The 15,192-nt window shown below is 44.8% G+C and overlaps 1 protein-coding gene across 1 annotated transcript in view; it reads left to right on the forward strand.

Moving 5' to 3' along the window:
• Positions 1-15,192, forward strand: part of AGPAT5 (1-acylglycerol-3-phosphate O-acyltransferase 5) — a 638,261-nt gene that overhangs the window by 355,039 nt on the left and 268,030 nt on the right. The window lies entirely within an intron of this gene.

Consider the following 15,192-nt stretch of genomic DNA (forward strand, 5'->3'; position numbering starts at 1 on the left):
CCGGTATCTCCTTTAGATGTTGCCTCTGCATACGTCTCCCAACTTGTGGCTCCTATTGTGTCAATAGCCTAACTCTCTAACAGAAAATATCAATTCATGATACTAATGCCGCAATTATGATACAAAAGGATATTGATGATTTGATGCAGATTGATGAAGGTATTTTTGAGACTACATCTTTCCATTCAGCCTCCATCCCTGATATTAAATATATGAACTGCTCCTAATACTGATGATTCTTTTTCCTCAAATTTTATATTTCCTTTGGTCATTTCCTAAAATAGTTAGCTCATGCTAAAAGGAGGGTCTGTTGGAATGAAAATGTTTGTTACCTTTGCTTGCACATTATTTTATGTAAGTTAGCATTCACGGCACCATTTTATGTTTGCCTGCCATTTTGAACCATGATCGAAACTAATGTCTGTCTGTCTGAAAAACGGTTTCGGGTGAGTTTCATTTCTCCAAGGCCTTGCTTTGCTGATGAATACACTGTTCTTATTAGCGCTTACCTTTCCCACTAGATGGAGGCCTTCTCCCACTAGTCTAGTGGCGGGCACGGACAGAGGGACCTCGGGTAGGAGATAGTGTGTGCCGGGCCTCGAAACCTACCCTACTGTACTTCTTTGTTTAGCTGCATCTGCCTGAAAAATTCCATTATGGGCGTGCCTTCATTGGTTCTGAATTGTACATAATGTAACTCCATGTTTGCTGATGTCATCCCTCTACAGCACTCCTAAGAGACTGAGCAGGCCGGGCTCCGCTCGAGTGTATCTGAATAAACATATGTTGGTTTGTATTCTCTACTGTCTGACCGACTCCTCATGTGGTATGGAAGGCTGAGAGGTGGTCGCGAGTGACCCGGGGGACCCTAAGCAGGCCACTTCCTTCATAGTGGCAATGTAATTTAAAAAATAAGCTTTCCGTAGTTGCCACTTCATAACCGGTTCCCCTGGCACAGGCAAAAATGGCTGTGGAGGTGTCAATGTTTGACTGTGCACACATGGTTTCTACAAATCATGCTGCTTATTCAGTTATTTAATCTTGCAGTCACCCGTAGCGCTTTTGATTTATTCAGAATACTCTTTATTATTATTAATAAAAATAAATACCTTTGTAATGTGTCAGTACTTCCTCTTCACTGTGGTGAAATAATCATTTTAGCACACTAGTTTTAAAAGCTACAAATGGCGCTGCATTACTTATTCTACCATGCGTCTGTGCGTTCCTCTGTAGGGTCAATCATGTGCAAAGTATTCTGTGGTGGGTTATTCAAGACTTGCTCAGAATGCTCAGAAACCACCTGCATGTGATGCATGAGCCGTGAGTAAGGCAAATAACCATTATTCACTATTTTAAAATGTTCAAGGTTATGTGGCTTCCAGATGCCATTAACCTGACTGATTGTACTCATAAACACGCCGCATTGATGATAGCCTGCGTAATCCGATAGATGTCTAATTTCTGCAAGTTTACTCCATTACATTCTTAATTCTTCAAACGCCTGAGCGTCGGAGTCCTTTTTATTGATCTGAAAGTTCCGTTTGTAACGTGGGTTCACTGGGGTCTTCCATAACTCATCGCCATTCTGGTATAAAGTACTCCTGCACTGGTTTGTTGTACTTTCCAATTTATTAACAGAAACCCTAGCATACGGAGCAAAACCACCTTTGCCTTTTTCCCAAGACTCCAACAATACATTCCAATCCCCTATCATCTCATTCTGTAACATACAGAATGCAATGACATAGGACCCCACATACCTATAACGTAAAACATCACACTGCCCTTAAACCATTTGTGAAGCGGCGGTTCCTGTACAGCTCTCCATTGGCTAGCCTAGTCCCTCTTGCCCACCAAGTAAGCTGTGGCAATAAGGGGGCGTGTGGCTCAGGACTCCCCAAGTTTGTCCATGATTCAAAACAGTACAACTTTGGGGTCAAGAGCTAAAGGCATCCCCACCACTCGCCCAATCCGTCGGTTGACCTTATTCCAATGCCACTGGGCTATCCACAGTATGTGATTAAGGTAGCCTGGAGAGTGTCAACATCAGAGACACTCCAGACTCCGCTGCATGCCCCATACGCCATATACATGACTGGGAATAGTAGATACAGTGAAAATACTTAAACTGGATTAGGCAAAAGCGCATAGAGCTAGCCAGCATTCTAGGGGTCATTTTCACCTCAACCCACTCCTCATCATCAAGGGCCCTCATGTCCTCAGGGCCTTGAGGGTGTCTGGCATGTTGGCAACTAGAGATTTATACAAATGCAAAATGCTGCCCTTGCTCAGGTCATCAGTTACTAGTTAACATTCTAGAGAGTTAAATTCCGGGAGGGTGCCAATCTCTCCTTGTAACCTTCCGAAACATGGTGCAGAAGGAGGTACCTATAGAAGTCAGAAAATCGCAAATGGAACCCAGCCACCAGCTCTTGGAATGACCACACATGCCCCTTCTACCAGGCGTCCCCAATGTAGAGATACCACTGAGGTTCCAAGAACGAAACCCTACAAAGCCTGCCATCTCCGAAAACCATATCCCATGCCAGTGGGGAATTGCCCCGGTAAGGGTACCATGCCATTTCATTTGGCGGAGGGCCACATACCAGCACCAAATAGGGACCTGGGTGAAGACTGGCAGTGAGCAGGGGTGACCTACCAAACATCAAAGGAAGTAGACCATATAGGTGCAGCAGTTACAGCAGCAACCTGTGAGCGGGTTTCCCTCGTTCCGCTCGGAACCGTCAATAATATTGACCAGCTGTGAGGCCCTATAGCATTATTTAACATCCGCCTACCCTAACTCTGTCTCAAACTGAGAGAACTGACACTTCTCAAAAGACACAATGTGTGTTTTTTCCACTCTCAAACTGGTGATATGTGACTGCAAGTCAGTTAAGAAAGTAGTTGGTAACAGGTGGGGATAATGCTGTAGAACATGCAAGACACAAGGGAGGGACAGCATCTTAAAGAGTGCACCACTTTCTGCTATTGAGGGAGGCGGCCTGGACCATTCCCCCATGTCCCATTGTGACCTGTCCAGCAGTGGGGCAACGTTGAGTTCCCAATACCTCTGTGAGTGAGAACCAAAGTCATGCCTAAGTAGTAGAAGCTATCGTCCGTCACCCACAAATGAGGATCTACCCTCCCTCCCCCCACAGACCACCTCGCCCCGTACAAGCACCAGCCTCAACTTCCACCAATTAACGCTGTGCCCTGACGCCTCCCTTTAAATCTTCGGGATTACCATAAGTCGTGGTATAGTGTCCTTGGGTCTCTGAAGAAGAGAGGGGGCATATCTTCCTCACACAGGCAGACACAATCCTTCACTCCTCCATTCCATACAAAGCCACTAAGCTCCAAAGAGGCTCCATCACTAGGGCGAACAACAAAGGGGAAGCAGGCATCTCTGCCACGTGACCCTTTCAATATAAAATCTTTGAGAGGGCTCCGTTTATGCAGACCTGGGCCCACAAATCCGTATACAGTAGGGATACCCATCTCCAAAACCAGGGTCCAAAACACATTTTTCGTAGGACCGCTAAGAGATAAGGCATATGCACCATATCAAAAGCCTGTTCTATATTGACCAGGAGATGCGCAACGCCACCCGGCGATTCTTCAGAGTAGGATATTTCCAAGTGTAGGCGGCGGAGACAATGCCTAGTGCTGCTGCCCTACATAAAGCAGTTCTGATCAGCATGTACTACCGATCTTATCACCTTGGTCAGGCGCGTAGCAAACACTTTGGCTAGAATTTTCACATTTAAGTTGATTAATGGGATGGGGCGATATGACCCGCTGTCCTCCCCGGACTTGTCAGTGTTAATAATGACAGTGATAGTCACTCCCTGGAGGTCCTGGGGGAGCCTCTCATGAGTATAGGCATCCTCGTGCAGCACTAGCAGATGCAGGATTAATAAGGAGGATTATCTCCTATATAGCTCTAGTTGAAACCCTTTAGGTCCTGGGGCTTTCCTAGAGGGCATCGAGGAGTCACCTGTTGTGTTTCCTCTGCAGTAAGTGGAAGATCGAGGTCTCTGCTCTCCGAGGGTGAAAGCATTCATAAGGGTAGGTCATAAATGATGGGCTTGTCTTGCTCTGGGTTGGTGGGTTCCTGGCTGGGAGGCAAATCCCCTCACCAGGAGGTTCGACACTCCCCCGTCAGTGTCATGCCCAATGCAGTCTGCAGCTCGGCCACCAGATCACACACCAGTTGGCCATTACCAGCCAGTATATCAGCACGCCCACCATGTTTCCATCTTGGAAGCCCATCCCTGGCGGCAAAGCCAGCTCAGTTTCGCTGAGTCTAAAAGCTTGTGTTGAAGGTCTAAGCAAGCCTGGCTAAGCCTACATTGCATTGACTGACTGTGAGGAGAAGCCCTGAGCCAACCACTCAAGGCCCCCAATTCCCTCCTCTACACAAAGCAGCTCCCCCTCCTTAAGCCTGGTGTTCCTACCTGTGAATAGGAAACTCGTCCTCAGAGGATTGTTTTAAACACCTCCAAGAGGGAAGGTGGGGGGGGGGGGGAGGCAGTTTCTTTATTAAATTCTAAATATTCGGTAATGGTATCCCTGCTTCCTTCCGCTAAGTCAACATACTCGTACCACCACGCATTGAATCACCCCAGTCTCCGCTCGCCCCAACGTCTACCCTTGACCGCCAACAATACCGGTTAATGATCGGAGAGGATATGGAACTGTGTTACAAACCCAGTGTCGGAGCCAGAGAGCAAGAAATAATCCAGTTTGGAGGAGGTGCCATGGGTAGGGGACTTGTGTGAACTGCTGCTTGATGCAGTGATGTAGCCGCCAAGCATCCACCAGCCGCAGTGTGTCAGCCCAGGACCTAAGGCGAGAGTCACGCTCAGCTTCTGAGGAGAGATGTACACACTCCCCAGTGTCCGCACCAGACCCTCGAGAGTCCTGTGCATAACCACAAACTGCCCCAGGGTTGTCTGCATGTACCTCGCACACCACCGTTGGAAACATGTAGCCTGAGTGGTAAGCTAAATGACCACACGTCATGTGGCCTGAGCAGTAGACTTCCGAATATCCAAACCTCCCCAGAAAGGAACAGTTGGTCCACAGGAACTTCGTTTCTTGGAGCATGAGAACAGCTGGATGGTGCCGTGTGGCATACGCCCCTGCTTAATCTTGTCATTAAGGCTGTTCACATTCCAGGTGACTAACGTGTATACCCCTATGGGATCTGCCACTGTTTCCATGACCATTGTAGCTGATGATGGAAGAAGGAATATGTAAGAGGGAACTGAATTGGGCCTCACGCTTCGAATATGTGGACCAAAACGGCCCTCATACAAATTAAATATCCCAAATGGGGCCCGCAACCAGCGGAAGCTACACACCCTTCCCACCACCCTCTCTAGACTTCCGCCTCCCTTGAAGCATCAGTCGCTCAACTGAACACTCAATCATAACTCCATAAACACACAGGACAATACCAGGGGATAGGGCTCCTACGGACCACGGTCAGTTACTTCAGTTAAACACGCTGTGCCTCCTTCTGTTCCTCCTGGTGAGCCGTGGCAACTGTCTCTAGGGAGTGCCAGCCAACTCCTTACGGGGAGGGGTGGGTGACACATATTCCCCTGGCCAGAAGACTGGGTGCACCTCCACCCGAGCTCAGACACTCTCCGCGGTATCAAAGAACAGCGTGCAGTTGTTGTGTATTACTTTGAGTCCTGCTGGAAATTGCAGCATGTATTTTTTCTGCATGGCCCTAAGCTTCTCATTGACAGCTTGAAAAGTGTGTTATTGCTGCTGAACCTTTAAAGTGTATTCCAGGGATGAGCAAGACCTTTGACTCCATACAAAATTGCACCTTACCCAGCATCCGGCCTCCCTGACAACTGTCGACAAAGTTGAGGATTTGGGCGATGATCAGTCTTGAGGGATGCATTGGGGGCAGCCTGGCGGCAAGAAACCTATATGCTCGCTCCACTACAAAATAACTTGATGGTGACTCCTAAGGAATCCACGAGCGAATCCAGTCTGCAACAAAGGCAGTGGGCCGGGGCCCCTCAGCCCTCTCCGGAACCTCCACTATACGGATGTTGTACCTTCAAGACCGGTCCTCTTCTTCCTCAGCCTCTCCTCCGCCTCCAAGACCCTCTCAACAGTGTTGCGGAGATCCTGGTGGGGCACGGCCAGGTCTATACTAAGTTCCCCTATCTTGCCCTCCAGTGATGATTGGGAGTCATAAATGGAATCAAGAAGGGAGTCTGATAGTGGCACCAACCGGCGGAATCCCATCTCTTGCCTCACTCCTGCCTGCAGCAGGTCTGGTTAACTTGTCTATTCTCCCCTGTGCGGGGGCTGCCGCCTTGTCTCTGCCAGTCACCTCACTAGATCACCCCGTCCAGCTATGGGCAACTGTGAGGGTCTGGTGGCAGTCGTCGGGGCCTCAACCACCCAACCTGACCTCCAGGCACCAAGGGACTCCCCCACCACAAGGCCCCTGTCTAGTGCAAAGTCCTCACCTCATGTCCACCTGTGCAAGCCAACCGCTGTCCTCACCTCCACAGGCCTCTACAGCATCCGTTCACCCACCAGATCCATGCTGCTGAGCCGATGCAGTAAACCAGGCGGAGCTGCCAATCCACAGCCACCATCAAAGTCAGGCCTTCCCAGGGATACTGCCTGACTTTCCTTATTGGGCCACCACCAGGGGGCCGCAGCAACCCCGCCAACCAGGGCTCCTCAGGCTGCCCCGTTTCAGGGCCAGGGCCCTCTGCCGTACCTCCTCTTGCTGCAGTGGTCTCACCTTCACGCTGCCTGGCACTGCTGCGTTACTCACGGTGGGGGGACCACCAACACCGCACAGCCCCAAGCTCTCCAGGCCCCCGGCTTCTGACAGGGTCTGCTGCTGGCTTCCTCCTCGCCACAGGCGTTCACCACTGCGTGGCCTTCCTGGCGTGGACCGGCACCCTCACTTCACTGTCACCCCTAGTGTGGACCTTCTGGGCCAGAATGGGGATCAACACCCTCCTGAGGGACAGAGGGACCCAGTGCAGGCAGGCTCATAGCTTCGTATGCAAATGGGAGTTACAGGGAGCCGGTGACAGAGCTCAGAACTATGTGGCTGCCATTTTGTCCGCTAGCCACGCATCCCCAAACTTCTTGCTCTCTTAAGGTACATGTTGTCTTCCATGCTTCCACACCATCTGGTGGAAAATGATATTACACAAATTTAAACTGTTGTGCATATGTCTGGATTATAATGTCCACATTACTACATCAAAGCGGTATGGATATGGGCCCAAGCTCTAAGTTTTTTAGCACAACCCGGTCCTCTGCCAATAGAATGGGGAGGCTTGATTAAGTATTTTCAAAAACTATTCAGCAGCATTAGACAGTTTGGATTTTCCAGCTTCAAGGACAAAGTCATTATTATTAAGTGCACAAAAAAAAGGGCAGCACTTCCACCAGTATTGGATGTGCAAGGCAATGAAATTCAAGATGAATGAAAAGTAGTCATAATGCATCTTGAAAAGAGATTTGCCAAATCCATTAATGTAGCAGTGTACCATACGGAAATTCTATACGCATTGCAAAAGTCAATTGAAACAATAAATGAGTTTGTTTTCAGACTCGGTAATTGGTAGTAAAGTATCAGTTTGGAAATTGGACAGATGAACTCTCTCTGAAAGACACTTTTGCAGTTGCTGAAGTAGTTGAAGAATCAGAAAAGTGGATGAAAGAAATGCAAAGTAAATAAATCAAGAAAACTGAATATGACAAATTTCCATATAAGTTTCAAACTTAAGGCAAACATGAACAATGGTCCTGTAACTAGGTATGGGGTTAAACCTTGCAATAGATGTGGAAGCATTTTTCATGCTGTTGATTGACAATCGGTTTTGTGATTGAAAAGGAGTGTTGAAGTTGCAACCATGGAGGATATTCACAAGGATGCACAGAAGTGGGCGCAAAAAAGAGTTTTTGTTATTGAAGAAATCAACAAAGAAAACAATCTAATAGTTATGAGAGTGGATGTCGTGAGAATTCTCAATGAAGAAGAAACAGACCTATGGCTTCATTTCGGATAGGAGGACAACATATTACTGGTAGACTCAGGCTCTTAGTACACCATAATTTAAGTGCGCCTCTTTGAAGCAACGTCCAGTCCAAGAGACATCAATCCCAAAGGATACCATGGTTCAACTATCGATGTGGTGGAGTACAAGTGGGCACAAATTTTCATGACCAAGAGAATTCTTTTTTAAAGTGTATGAGGCTAAAAGTGGGCCACTAATTTTGGGGTAGATACACCAATATAATTTGGAGATAATTATAAATCCTTGAAGGCCTGATCAAGTGATGACAGTTGAGAATATGGACTTGGAGGATATTTTGCAAAGGTTCGTGAAAGTGTTTAAAGACAATCTGGATGAGACAAAGGAACATTTACAAAATTAAATAGAGAAAAGGTGCAATTCAGTGAAACAAGTAGCAAGGAGAATATTGCTAGTAATCAGAAGCGAAGTAATGGAGTTAGTAAAACAAATGATAGAAAAATGATTCATTAAAGTGGTGGAAGTAGCTGAATGAATGTCACCAGTTGTCACCACGGAAAAATCAGATGGGAACATAGGGTTCTGTGTGGACCATCACAATTTCGATGAGAATGTGTTTGCAGATTGCTTTCCACTACCAAATATAAAATGGTCTTCTCTAAATTAGACTTGAGCATTGTTCACTACCAAATCAAATGGCATCTGGAATAAAAAAAATTAACAACTTTTATAACAACTAAAGGGGTCTACCACTTTACACAGCTGACATTTGGGTTGTCTTTGGTAGCCAGTGTTTTTCAAAGGTCAACTATCAATGTTTTGACTGGTCTTAAAATTGTAAGATTTTTCCACAATGCCAGGTTGACATATTGCTTCTTCGAGAGTCAGTACAACACAATGAGGCCTTGCAAAACAATTTTATGCTGGTTAGGTACTTCAGGTTTGCTCTTGGGGGGTGGGAACTGCAAAGTTTTAGAATTTGAAGTAAAATATTTGGGATATCTGAATATCTGGGGATGGCGTCGGTCTTGAATCGAATTTTGTTAATGCTGTGGTCTCTGAATCAGAAGAAACTCAGGTCATTTATGAATTTAGTCAAATACTATGCCAAATTTGTGCTTGATTTTTCAGGCAAGACTGAGTTTGAGAATACTATTGAGAAAAGAGAAAATTTTTGGGGTGAACAGCAGCAACAGAACACGTTTCACGAGGTAAAAACAGACCTCACTGGAGCAAGGTCTTATCACTTTTCAATTTAGGTTTGAAAACTACAGTCACTGTGGCTGCCAGTGGGGTGGGTATGGGAGCTGTTCTCACATAAATACGTGGAGGAGCTGAAAAGAAAGTCACTTCTGCATACTTACACTTGTCACGAAGGTTCCCCAGCAATTCAATGGTTTAAGAACCACCTCTTTTTTTGCTATTTCTGGGTTTGCTCATTCCACCAAAAATCTTAGTTACCAAGGCTGTCCATAGGCCACTATGTGTGTAACCGCTAATCCAGCGTTGTGGGAATTGCAGGATTTCATTGGCTGTTAGTGGTGAGTTGACTAAACCCTGAAGTTGTTTAAGTATTTAAGGCAGTACAGTTAAGGCAGTCTTCTGGAAGCCATACAAAATCTACTGGAGGATATTCATTTTAAGTTCGGCAATTCTACCCAGCCACACAAATAGTTTCATATGTCAGCGGTGAAAGCATTTCTTATTGTTCTTTATAAGTGCAGTGTGAGTTCAGCTTGACTACTTGGTTGGTTGTGTGCCCAGTGCGGATTCATGGTATTTTATTGATTGTGAATCAGGCTGTGGAGGCCGTCTGCTTTTTGTGTGTGTGGATGTAGCAGTAGTGCTTTCTAATTCGTGAGATTGATTTTGAAATTAGAAACTGCTCCAAAGGTGTCAGACTATTCCAATACAGATAGAATTTACCTTTGGGGGATCTCTCAACGACAGCATGACATCGTCAACCAAAATAGTTTGCCTAAAAAGGATCTTGCCAATCAGTCCTCACGTTGGTAGAATCTTGTACGTTTCTCAATATGCAACAATTCATTACTTACGACGCTCACATGGCAGGCTATATTTTGGACTTCACTTTCTATAATCTCCCCATTTCTATTGATGAGGGGGATCCCTCTCCTTTGGTCCGAGCATTATCCTGTTTGCTTTACTTGGGATTGCAGGCACTTGTGGAGCAAATTGACTACAAAGAAAAAGGTGATGGGTAGGGCATGGAGAAAAGTTAATCCTTCAGATTTGACAAACTAGTAGAGAGCTCTAGGCTTATCTTTGCTGGCAATATTGACAGCAATGCTGAGTTGTTCAACACTTGGCTACAGAAGACCGTTTATTCTCTGGCTCCCTTGAAAAAGATTACCTTACCTCCAAGTGAAGTAGTCCTTTTCCCCCAGTTTACCTGCGAACTTTGGGTCGTAAGAAACACAGTAAACAATTGGAGAGGAAATGGTTATCAGATTATAGCCCTGCTGATAATGAATGCTATAAAGTAGCTCTGAAGGCCTATCCTAAAGGAATAAAAAAGACTTAATGCGCTTTTTGCTCTTAGCATATTGCAGAGGCAAAAAGATCCTCTATCCGAAAGCCTGTACTCCCACAATTGCAACATCTCAGGATTTGTGTGAAGTTTTTCTTTTTTTGAGGATAAGATTCTCAAGATTCATGCAGGGTTACTTTCTTCTTCAAGCCTATGTGTCCCCCTCCAGCGGTTGTGGAGCAGGTCCTAGCCCTTCCCTTGATGTGTTTGTTGAACAAATGTGGACCTTTTTCCATTGCTCTAACACAGCAGGCCCTGCTGAGGTGTAAATCTGTGTCACTTAGTTACCCTTGCCCTCACCACCCACTCTGTTGGCCACTTCCGCAAAGACCTCAGTCCCTATCCTTAATCAACTTTTTAACTCCTTGCTTGAGTCAGCAGTAGTTTCTTCCTGTTAGAAAAAGACCCTTTTAAAAAACAAAACACATCTGCCAGTTCTTTAATTTGGTTTAATTACGCCCCATCTCTCTGCTCCCTACCATATCTCAAATGCTGGACATACTGGATATTACCCAGTTTTCCACTTATCTGTAGGAACACAATCGTCTGCATCCTACTCAGTCAGGCTTTCACCCACAGCATTTTACACAAACAGTCCTTGAGGGTGTTTAAGTGATTATGTTTGTTCTTGGTGGATCTGTCAGTGGCATATGATACTGTCTCCCATGCCATCTTTCTTTAGCTCATGTCACATTTAGGCATTAAAGGCAAGGCTTTTTGAAAGGAAGAGAGCAAGAATTTGGCTTGCTCCCTATGGCTCTTCCAGCAATGGGCTAACTTTTGGGGTGCCACAAGGCTCCTCCCACAGCCCTACAATATTTTATATCTACATGCCACCTTAGCAAAACTCATGAATCTTATGGGTTGGTGACCATTTCATATTTCGACGATACCAGTTGCTTATCACTTTTGACCCCGTTTCCAGTAGCAGGGGCAGAAACTTTAACTTGTGTCTGTTTGATGTCTTGTGCACAAGCCATGTGCAGTGCAATTCAGACAAAACCGAGATTCTTCTGTTTGGTGAAATGAGAAAACACTGGCTATCCTCGTGCTGGTCTCCGGGTCTCCACCTTCTAACCACACCTACCTCAGTCTGTAGCAGTGGTCTTTAAACTTTTTATGCTGCAGCCCACCCCAGTGAAAATAAAAAATCACTGGGGCCTCCCTCAAATGTTTCACAATTCTATGGCACTGTCAATGTATAAATATGTCTAGACTTATTTAAACACTGCAGTTAAGTTCTGTTACCGTTTTAAAAATGCAATCGAATACATGCTTGTCAAACATACTATTCTGGTCAGATATACCTTAATAAGATGTACACTTATCCACAGTGTGATTATTAGAAATGGGGTGGGGATTTTACAGAATATTTGGAGTCCCTTTCCTTTTGACACCTTAAATGGCAAAAGATGTTAGTGATGGCCCATTACTGCCACTCATTTTTTCCTGCTGAAACCAAAGCACTTTTATATCACCATAATGCTTCTTTTAAGCAGAGCCCGGTGCCCACCCTATATCACTTGAGGCTACCCTATGTGGGGCCATCACCCCAGTTTGAAGACCCCTGGTCTAAAGGAATCTTAAAGTAAGACTTGATGATAAGCTTTCCTTTCACTCAGCTTCTGTCTGTGACCGGGTCCTGCTTTGCCTTACTCCATGCTTTTGGAATGTTCTTTGGTTTCCTCCCCATAACAGTTTGTAGTACAGAAGTCCATACCTTGATAACATCTCGACTGGACTATGTTCACATCATATATCTAAGCCTCCCATAGAGATGGACCAGGAAGCTTCAAGTGGTTCAGAATGCCACTGCTTGCCTAATCTTGGGCATCTCTAAGAGGTGGACTGTTTCCCATGAACTTGATTGCCTCTCTATAATGAAAAGGATTCTTTTCAATGCTCTTAAGTGCTCTACAAGTATGGTCTGTTATTCAACCAAAAGAACTGTGCACTTCCTTAAGCCCAGACCACTGGGATCAACCTCTGCTTTGTTGATTGATGTCCTGAGATTCCAAAGAAGGGCAGGTGTTCCTTCTTGGTCATTGCACGTAAACAGTGGATCCTGCTTCCACTCCGATAGCAGGCGATTTATCAGGAATCAGGATGAGCTAGCATGGAGGCATGTGGGCATTCCTCTGCAGGTGTACTCCATGCAGTAGCTATGAGCTTTTGAAAGCTTCCATTCATTAATTCACCCCTTCAATGTAATCTTTGTCTTATTACATTAGCAAACAACTTCACTGTCAAATGTAAGTGGCGAGAGGGGATACTTCTGTCCGGTCCCATACTTCCACTTTGAAATTACTTTGAAAGTGCACAGACATCATGGAGCTACAGCAGAGTCAGCTACAGTCAACCTTAAATTATCTTCTAGTTTGACTAGAGGGAGTTCCATAGTTTGGCTCCAAATACTCACAAAGCCTATCCCCCACAGTACGCTCTGGTGAACCATGGAACTTGCAGCTGTAATAGTATTCTTGACCAAAAGGTCCTGATTTGCACGAGATGATACAACTTCCCAAATTAATTTCTGCCCGGGAAATAAACATTCTAAATTAATAATGCACAGGATTGCCTATGAAGTAGAGGGCCATACAAGTGTCCAGTAAAGACGAAAGCACAGCCTTTGTTCCAGGCCTCAGGAAAAAGCCAACAAGAAATAAGTCAAGGATATTATAAGCTTCTACTTGGACCTGTTTAGCAGTATGGGCCATAGGGAGAAACATAGATTGCCCCAAGCTTGAGTGATGAGAGTATCTGGGCTGGTTTTCTTTAGTCGTAGAGTCACCACGTGCAGTCCCAGAATAAAGGCATCTGGTTGAAGAGTATGAGGCATTAATAATGTTAGTGAAAGCAGGATCAGTGTCAAATGCCAGACACCTTAAAAGCTGAGATTGGATAAAGGTCATCAGAAGAACCGGACGTGAGTTTATGCGGCTCTTTGCTAACTTCTATTCCCAAAGCAAGTGGCGGGGAGGCAATTTGGACAATTGCATTCTGACTGGGCCAATTCTATTACTAAATCTTGTTGTTTCTGATTGTCCTGTATAACATTCTAGATCTGGTTAATTTCCTTGGAGAATTTTAGTGGTAGATCATTTCCAAAGGTCATGAGATGAATGTGCTGTTGTATTTGTGCAAAGGGTGGAGAGAGCCCAAAGGATTTTACTAGAATATATTTTCCACAAGAAATTTGAAGCAAAAAGAATTAGCAGTTCTAAAAGGAGGACTTGACATTGATTAAAAAAGGGCTTATAGCACTTGAGTTGGGGTCTCTACTGAGCCATAGATTCCTCAGAATGGTTCAAGCACCATTGCCGATCCACCCCTGCTAACTCTTTTAGAATACACTCCAACTTCAAGCCTGAATGTTCTAAAAATATTAATTTCCTAGAGGCTGCAGAGAAGTCTAAACTTCTTGGGGATTCCATGACTTCAGATTTTGTCAACTTGGGTAATTTCCAAAAGACGGTTGGAGCGCCAATGGGTCAGAGACATAGAATCGGTCAGGGTCCCTAGGATGTATTACACTACCTTGATGGTACATTGAAAGGGGATGTCTTTTAATGAATTGCAAGATGTCAATACTGATGCCTGTTACTTTCCTTTCCTGTGTTGCCAGCTTCCTATAACTGAATGACAATTGTATCAGCCACACAGGGGCGGAGGTGGCCAGTATTATTTAATATTTGGGAAACAGGCCTTTACCATAGATCATTGTCTGCAAGCAAGCACTCCCTTGTTTACAACAGAGTCATAAACATTCAACTGTTGTAATGCAGATCTTCAACCAGCAGTGAACTGATGAGATTAAATGATTGCTTTTCTATCCACAAGTGTATAAAATATCTTGAAACTCGAGGGTGGTTCTCCACTCCAAATCATATCAGCATTGCACCAGATGTTGTGCATTATAAATGAGCATGTGTATCAGTTGAAACTGGTGCAAATTGATTGTAAGTCTGTAAAAGTCAAATGATCCAAAACAAGTTCCTCAATGTGAAATTTTACGAGTCAAATTTGGAGACACCCTACGTAAAGTAAAATGGATAGTCTCTAGACTGCATTGGGTGAGTTTGCCTTCTTGTGACAGATTTTGGAATTACCCATCTGAATTAATGGCCCACCAGATTACATTTCAAGGCAAATCAGCGTGATTAAGGGTAAAAACAGTGAGTTAAATATGCTAGATGTTACCGTAGGCACAAATGCCAAACTGAGCCCAGATTTAAGTAAGAATGATGCACCCCTTTAGAGCTGTTGTTGGTTCTAGCCATAAAAACGATCATGAGAAATTCGAAGAGTGCATATAGTTGGCAATTAATTCATGGTGAGTAGGAGTTTGTTCTGAGAGAAGGGCACATAACCTGTTTGACAGCGGGGATTTCACGAACACCAAGAGACATTATTGGGTGCAGAGTGATGCTAAGCTTCAAACATCTAAACCACTATGAATACACATTATCGGCATGGTAGTCCTGAGATCCCCATGTTTGTAACCTTGTCACTTGCAGCTCAACGTTGAGCTTCTTTATGCACATAAAATAATGCAAATTAGCTCTCTTAGAAATGTACATCATTAGCACTACATGTATTTTG

Source organism: Triturus cristatus, chromosome 6 (genome assembly GCF_964204655.1).
Source record: "Triturus cristatus chromosome 6, aTriCri1.1, whole genome shotgun sequence".
NCBI classification, from domain to species: domain Eukaryota; kingdom Metazoa; phylum Chordata; class Amphibia; order Caudata; family Salamandridae; genus Triturus; species Triturus cristatus.